The 8,328-nt window shown below is 43.0% G+C and overlaps 1 protein-coding gene across 1 annotated transcript in view; it reads right to left on the bottom strand.

Annotated features, from left to right (window-relative positions):
- Positions 1-8,328, bottom strand: part of TARS (threonyl-tRNA synthetase) — an 82,104-nt gene that overhangs the window by 39,651 nt on the left and 34,125 nt on the right. The window lies entirely within an intron of this gene.

Here is an 8,328-nt window from a genome sequence, read left to right on the forward strand (position 1 = left end):
TCTGCACACGCTTGACCAACCCTTCCAGAGCGCCCGGCTGACGCAACCCGCTGCCGCGCCCCCGGGCCCTCGCGTCACAAGCCCGGCAGCCAATGGGGGGCGGGGTTCGGCGGCGGGGTTCGGCCGCTCGGCGCGCTCACACGTCGACAGACGCGCGCGAGATGGGAGCGCGACCGCCCCGGCGCGGCTGTGCTGGGGGGTGTCCCGCCACCCGGGCGCTCCCAGCCTACGTGGGCGCTCTCCTCCCCCTGCTGAAACGGGGGCAAGGAGGGGCTGTGGCGGCTCCCTGGGGGAGGCTGTGCTGTGGTTTAGGCAGTGTCTGCACAGGAGCTTCCTCCTCTGGCATCTTGCCCCCTCTGTATAGGTGATAGTCCTATGGCTAGAGACTTAAAGAGCACTTTGTTGGGAACAAGTTGCTGTCTCACATCCTTTTATAGTGGTCGTAGGCTTTCGGAGGACGTCTTCTCTGGTCGTGCCTGGTAGACGGGTGTGGTAACCAAGTCTAGAAGTGCAGCACATGGCGAGGTGCCTCAGGGAGAAGAGCACGGGCACAGGCCTGTCACTGAGCAGGGCAAGTGGGGAGGCGCCGAGTGAAACACCCCGAATGCAGCCCATCAGAGAACCAAAGCGCAGGGCTGTGAGGCCAGTCCTGCATGGCACCGGAAATCGTCACGACTCAGGTTGCTCTCTGCCCCTCTGCAGCGATAACTTGAAGGTCTAGATACTGTTTCAGATAATGCTGTATTGACCCAGATCCAAGCCAAGGCTGAATTTAAGACACTCCCCCCGCCATTAATTAGATTTTATACATGGAAAATTTATAAATATTTCCTCATTTCCCTTGTATAGAATATTGTCTCAAAGGGTTAGGTTGTCTTAAACTCATTCCGCCCACAGCTGCAGCAGGTGAAGCAGCGGCAGGGCCCAGGTGGTAGGAGGAAGGTATTAGGGGGCAGGAAATAGGGGAGGCGGTGGAGGAATAAAGCAGATAGCCCAAACTTGCTCCTGCTGCTCCCCCCCTCCCCCCAATTCCCCATATTAAGTGGGGGAAGGTGGACTCATGTTGGATTTACGTAAATATGTTACATTTTATACCGATAAGCAATAGAGCACATCTGATACTACAACCCTATTCAAATGCTAAAAGTTAGGCAAAAGATTTGATACTTGCAAAGTTTACTGATGTTGTGTAATCTTTTCACAAGAAAAGGCAGTTAATAGAACGTTGTCAGGTAGGTTAGCTTCAAATTTAGAAATTTAGATTAGTAGAAATATTTTTATTCATTTTAAAATTAAAAATGGAGGGAGGCCCTGATTTGAATTTAAATAGTCTCCTTCAACCACAATGGTTTTAATAAGTATTGACTAACTACTGTTTTCACTGCCCAGAATGAAACAGCTAAAAATAAATGTGATAAATGGTAAACAAAAAAAACCCAACAACAATCCTTTAAAACATTCAATGAATGTTTTAACAAAGGACTTTTGTTTTAAAATCATTGTTTTACTCTGGTCATCTGCTATAGGCCTCCAAACCAGGAGAAAGAGGTGGATGAGGGCTTCTTTAAACAACTGACTGAAGTTTCCAAATTGCAGGACCTGGTTCTCATGGGGGACTTCAATTATTAGGACATCTGCTGGGAGGAAACAGCAGTGCACAAACAGTCCAGCAAATTCTTGGAGTGTGTTGGGAATAACTTTTTGACATAGATGCTAGGGAGGCCAGCTAGGGGGAAAGCTCATCTCAACTTGCTGCTCACAAACAGAGGAATTTGTTGAGAGCATGAAGATGGAGGGTAACTGGGGTGACAGGAACCACAAAATAATAGAGTTCAAGATCCTAAAGGAAGGAAGGAAGAAAAGCAGCAGAATAAAGACACCAGACTTCAGACAAGCAGACTTCAAGAAACTCAGGGACCTGGCAGGTAAAATCCCCTGGAAAGAAAGTCTGAGGGAAGGAGGAATCCAGGACAGCTGGCTGTATTTTAAGGAGTCCATATTAAGGCAGCAAACTATCTTGATGTGACAGAAGAGGGGAAATGCAATAGAAGACCAGCCTGGTTGAACAGCAATCTGTTCGAATGAGTTGAAACTCAAAAAGGAATCCTACAGAAAGTGGAAACTTGGTCATAGTACTAGGGCAGATTAAGAGAATTGCATGGGCATGCAGGGAGAAAATTAGGAAGGCCAAGGCATGATTTGAGATGCAGCTGGCAAGGGATATAAATGACAACAAAAAGGGATTCGACAAGTATGTCAAAAGAAAGAGGAAGACCAAAGAAGCCAAAGGTCCTTTACAGAATGTGGAAGGCATCCTAGTTACGGGTGATGCAGAGAAGGCTGAAGTATTTAATGCCTGTTTTAGTTCAGTCTTAACAAATGGGGGCAGCACAATTGGTAGCAAAGGTTGGGAAGAAGACAAACAGCTTAGAGTAGTGGAAGAACAGGTAAGAGATTACTTAGAGAAGCTAGATGCTTTGAAGAAAGCAGGGCTGGACGGGATGCATTGTAAGGTACTGAAGGAATTGGCTGAAGTTATTACAGAGCCACTGGCTATTTTCTTTAAGAACTCATGGAGGTTGTGTGAAGTACCAGATAATTGGAAATGGGCAAATATAGTGCCCATCTTTAAAAAAGGGAAGTAAGAGGATCCAGGGTACTACAGACTAGTATTGGAAAGATTATGGAGCATGTCTTCAGTGAATCTACTGTGAAGCACCTAGAGAAGAACAAGGTGATCAAGAACAGCCAGCATGGATTTACCAAAAACAACTCATGCCTGATCAACCTGATTTTCTTCTGTGATAAGGTGACAGGCTCTATAGATAGGAGAGCAGTATACCTTGACTTTAGCAATTTTGCCGTTTGAAAGGGAAACTTCACAATATGAAGAATAAATTTTGCCTCTTGACTTTAACAAGACTTTTCACGCTGTCTCCCATCACATTCTCATTAACAAGGAAAGATAGTCTAAATTAAAGTACTGCAAGGTGGATACATAACTGGTTGGGACATTGTGCTCAATGAGTAGTCATCCGTGGTGCACTGTCTAGTTGGGACAAGGTAACGAGTGGGGTTTCCCGAGGTCTGTCTAGGTCCCATATTGTTTAATATCTTCATTAGTGATCTAGATGATGGGATTGACTGTACACTTAGCAAATTGACCTGGGTAGCAGGAAAAAAGGTCCACAATGAACTAGATGAGATTCAACAAAAACAAATACAAAGTCCTGTTCTTGGGACACAAAAACTGCATGCATAAATCCAGACTGGGAAATGACTGGGTAGGCTTCAGTACTGTACAGAAGGACCTTGGGATTACAGTGGACCATAAACTGAATATGAGGCAAAAGTGTGCTCTTGGTACAAAAACATGCCAACAGCATACTGTGTTGTAGTAATAGGAGTGACATTTGCTAATCAAAGGAAGAGATTTTTCTATTCCTTTCAGCACTGGTGAGGCCTCACCTGGAGTAGTGTGTCCAGTTTTGGGCCCCACATTTCAAGAAGGATGTAGGGCGATTAGAAAGAGCCTAGGTGCGTGACAAAAACTATTAGAGGCCTGGAAAGCAAGACTTATGAAGAAAGTCAAGAAGAACTTTCCTCATAAGTTATTTGTCTGGAGAAGAGAAAACTGAGGGGAGATTTGGTAAGTTTTCAAATACCCGGAGGCCAATTACAGAGAAGATGGAGATGGGCTTTTTACTGTGGCAGGGGACAGGACTAGGAGGAATGGACTCCAGCTGTAGCAGGGGAAATTTAGGTTGGAAGTTAGAACTTGCTGACTATGGGAATGGTTAAGCATTGGAGCAGGCTACCTAGATAAGTTGTGGACTCTATTCCTGAAAACTTGGAAAATCATGTTAAACAGCTACTTGGCTGAGATGGTTTAGTCAGGGATGATTCTGCTTTGAGCAGCGGGCTGGTCTAGACAACCAACCACATGCAAACCCCTTCAGCCCTATTTTCCTGAAATCCTATGGGGTTTTTTAATTTAATGTCCCTTAAAATAGTTTTCTTCAAACAAAGAAGACAATTAATGCCAAAGATGAAAAAAACCAGGAAGTCATAATTTAAATGACAGAAAAATATATATTGATAAGGACTGAAAAGATAATCTTTACAAATATCAGTAAAAATGGAGAAAAGGTAGCTTTAGGTTAATATTGGCGGACACATAACACAAAACATTTTGCCAGAAGATGGCAGCAAAGACGCACAACTTTTTCTCCATTACAGTATCCATAAGTTGTGATACTGTGACACTTGGATACAGAGGATGCTATTTCAGAGTAAAATGACCAAAAATATCAAACTCCTGTATGAGTGATTATTTTTCTCATCTCAGTTTAACTGTGAATAGGTGAATTAATTGGGCCAGATCCTCAATTGTTGTAAATTATTATAAACATTGCTTTGAATGGAGCCACAGTGATTATCACCAGCTGAGTGTCTAGTCTGTTTTGCTTAATTTCAAACTGACCTAAAAATGTGGTTGGAAAGATTGACTGGAATTATATTGTTATTCAGGTCACAGCCTGCTTGGGAGAGACTAGAAACAGAAGCCAAAAAAAAATCCAATGAAAAATGAAATAAGAATATGAGACAAACACCAGACAGACTGGAGCAAGGGAAGGGTGAAGACGAGAAATAGAGAAGAGAGAAATATTTTAACAAACATATATTAGCACTTTAAAAAACACAGATATGCATAGGCCATCCACTTGCATGAGCCTGGAACAGGCTTTTCTGTAATTAGAAAAATGTTTGAGCTTTTTCGTGTTTGATTTAAATTATATCAGCCTTGTAGGTGGAATATAGAAGAGGTCCTCTAACCCTCACTAGCTTCCCATATGATAAACTGGTTGGGTATGCACTCCAGGACTGACAGCAGAATCCCCTTGAGTCATCACAGGTAGTTCAGAATCCAGTCAGTTTGCCAATTCGGTATCTTCTCTGAGCACAATTAATTTTTTCCAAATTCTATCTATAACACTCCATAGGATTAGACGCAGACTCCAGACATCAAGACAAAGAATTTAATCTCTGTAATGTGCATCCCATTCAGAGTTATTTGTGAAAAACATCAGATTAAACAGTGATAGTGAATGTGTTATGGTAGGTTTTTGGTTCCCTTGACCTCATTTTTCATTGTAATCATGTTATTGTTCCAGACATTTTCAATGAAATTTATTTTATTTGCATTGCATGTTCTTGGATTATTCTTTAGCCATGACTCAAATGTTCTGGTGATCATTTTATGAACTGGCTATTTACAAAGCTTCCTGGAAGCATTCCAAAAGTGTTGTTGCAAAGAAAATAATTGAGAAAGTTGAAGCAAACATACATACATCAGAAAAGCACATACCAGTTTTCTCAGTGAATCCTGTCCAAGTGCTCTCAGCTAGTTATGTAAAAGGGGGGGGGTTATTTGTTCTTTTCATAAGAAAATATTTGACTTCTGACTCAAAAATAATGCTCAAGTTGAAAATTATTGCATGAGTATGTAGTTATGCTTCTAAAGGAAAGGATTTTCCCCTTGCCTAGTTGTAGGGAGCCCTAAGATGGCTCACATGACTTCATCATTAGGTCTAGGAGTAGGGTAGAAGGACTCCTGAGGGAGCTATATCTAACGCCCTTCCTGGCCAATACAGGGATTTTCATGATTGATAGCCTATAAAGAGGAGCAAATGTGTAGACTCCCTTCCTTGGAAGAAAAGAAAAAGACTTGCTTGTTCACCTGCACAGTCATTTACCATGTTGTTCTCATTATAAATTGATGTTTCTTCTTCCAGAAAAGTATAAAAATCACACTCATCTTACATGCAGGGTTCTCCTATAGTCAGGCCCCTCATAATTAGGCTATAATCATGCTGTAAAACCCAATTTTCAGTTGATACTAAAAAGTAAAAAGCTGATAGTTTATCATCAGCTACTGCTACAGCTATCATCAGTTAAATGACATATAACTGACCTTAGAAAAGCCTACAATTACATGACTGGGCAAAATGGATACACAGATGAGACACTGGGGTACTTTGACACGCCAAACAATGCTACTGTGGACACAAAGGATGCCAAATCTATCCTTGTGAGAACCATGGAGAACAGTAAGATGTGGGTTATAGAGATGTTAAATATTCTAGCAGATAGCACAAAATTACCTCACTACATTTGGCTCAAAAGAAAAATTTTCCTAAAGAGATATTACCTAGCTGCATTCAGGTAAATGATGGCTATCATAGACATGGTGGTCTATAATTTCTGTCATACATTAATCAGGCTCCATTTTAAGAGCCATTCATTTTTTGTCACTATTACTCCAAGTGTAATGATGAACATTCTTATAATCCCCAGCATAAATTTCTCTCCAGCATATAAACCATGATTAGTGTATACCCATTTACTTCTCCTTTCTTTGTTGTTTATATTAAATTATTTCCCTTTCCTTCTGTTTACCCACCCAAAGTGTTTATAGACAGTAATCATACTTGTTTATAATTTAGAAAGAAGCCCAGGGTAGCTTACAAGAAAAACAAGATAAGTCATAAGAACAGATGAAACGTTAAAATAAATTACTATTTTTTGTTGTTATAAAATAAAATATCCTGTCTCAATCTTCATTTTTCTAGAAACAGGCCAAACTCTTCTTGTGGGATCTCTTAAACAGATTTTAGCAACCCTTACGACAGCAGGACCCTGACCACCATCATCCCCCTGCTTTACCTGGGGCAGGTTAGGGTGTAAACTAGACCTTGTAGCTGTGTGAAAGAGTTGATTGTATAGTTTCAGGAGCAGGTTAGACAGGGATTTGTATGGGATGGTTTGGTTAGGTATGATCCTTCCTCAGACAGGAGATTAGACTAAATTAGGGGCAGGCAAAATACAGCCCACAGGCTGGATCCAGCCCTCCAGGCAATTTCATCCAGCCCGTGGATGCTCAACAACTAATTGTACCCCACCCAGCCCTTCTGTGGGGAAGGCAGCTGGCTCCATTGCATGGGGCCTTCCCCGGCGGCACATGAGTGCAGAAACAGCACGTGCGCCGAGGGAAGCTCCACGTGATAGAGGCGGGACGGCCTGGCTGTGCCCTTTGCCACCATGTGCTGCCCTGGCTGGAGCCACGCGCCACCAGTGGCAGCGCCTGCACCAGGCACAGAGCGTTCCAAGCGCCCCTGCCTGCTGCTGCTGCTGGCAGGGGCTGTGCGCCATGGCGGAGTGTGTGGGAGGTCCCCATACTCCTCCCTCACACCCCACAAACCCCATACACCCAAACGTGTCCCCACAACCCCCCACATATATACACCCCAACATACCCTATTGCCCCCCACACACAGCCACACCTGCTCACAACCCCCCCACGCCTCCCTACACCCCATTGTATACACACACTGCCCATACCCTGCCATACAAACACACCCCACCATACACACACATACCCACTCCTATACTCCACCATACAAACATATTTTTAAATAAAAATAAAGCAGGTGTTTGACTTTTAGTGCATGATTTGTTCTTTTTCTGGTTCCAAGATGGCAACCCTCCCCTTCCAAAAGGAGTATTTCTGAGGGGAAAGGGGGGGGACTTCCAGTGGCAATGGTCAGGGGTTAGGGGCGGGACTTCCTGTCCCCAGATGGTGAACAAGGGGCAGTGCGACTGTCAAGGGGCAGGACTACCCATACGGCCCTCGACAGCTCACCAAAACTTGTTAAGTGGCTCTCCAGCCAAAATAATTGCTCACTCTTAGACTAGATGACCTCCAGAAGTCCCTTTCTCTGCTTCATCCAGTCCATCGTAGGATTGCATTGCCATATTCACAACCACATCATGTTGTCAGCTCGTAGTCATCTTGTGTTGAGTTAGTACACATGCTTCACAGCCTCAGTCAATCCCAGTTGATTAACTCCCAGCCTAAAGTGAAATTTTGTATTAATAGTGCCAGTGGGTGCATTGCCTTGCATCCTGTATTATTGAATATCATCCCCTTTCTATTACTTCAGTCCTAAAGATCACCCAATTCTTCCTATAAGATATCCCAATTCTCCTCTGTCTTGACATTGCCTTACAACTTTGTGTCATCAGCAAATTTTGTCAGCACATTCTTAGTATTTGAATCAAGGTCATTAATGAAAATATTAAACAAGACTGGTCCCAAGAGTAATCTTTGAGGAGATCCACGAGTAATAAGAACTGAAGCCTGCTACTTCCTTTTTCAATATTGCTTCTTGCTATCTCCCCTTTAGTCATTTCCCTGCCATCTTCCCATCTTCTCCAACTTAACTAGTAGACTCCCATGTAGTACCATATTCAGTGCTTTGCAGAAGT

Source organism: Gavialis gangeticus, unplaced genomic scaffold (assembly GCF_001723915.1).
Source record: "Gavialis gangeticus isolate Ggan-Ray unplaced genomic scaffold, GavGan_comp1, whole genome shotgun sequence".
NCBI lineage: Eukaryota > Metazoa > Chordata > Crocodylia > Gavialidae > Gavialis > Gavialis gangeticus.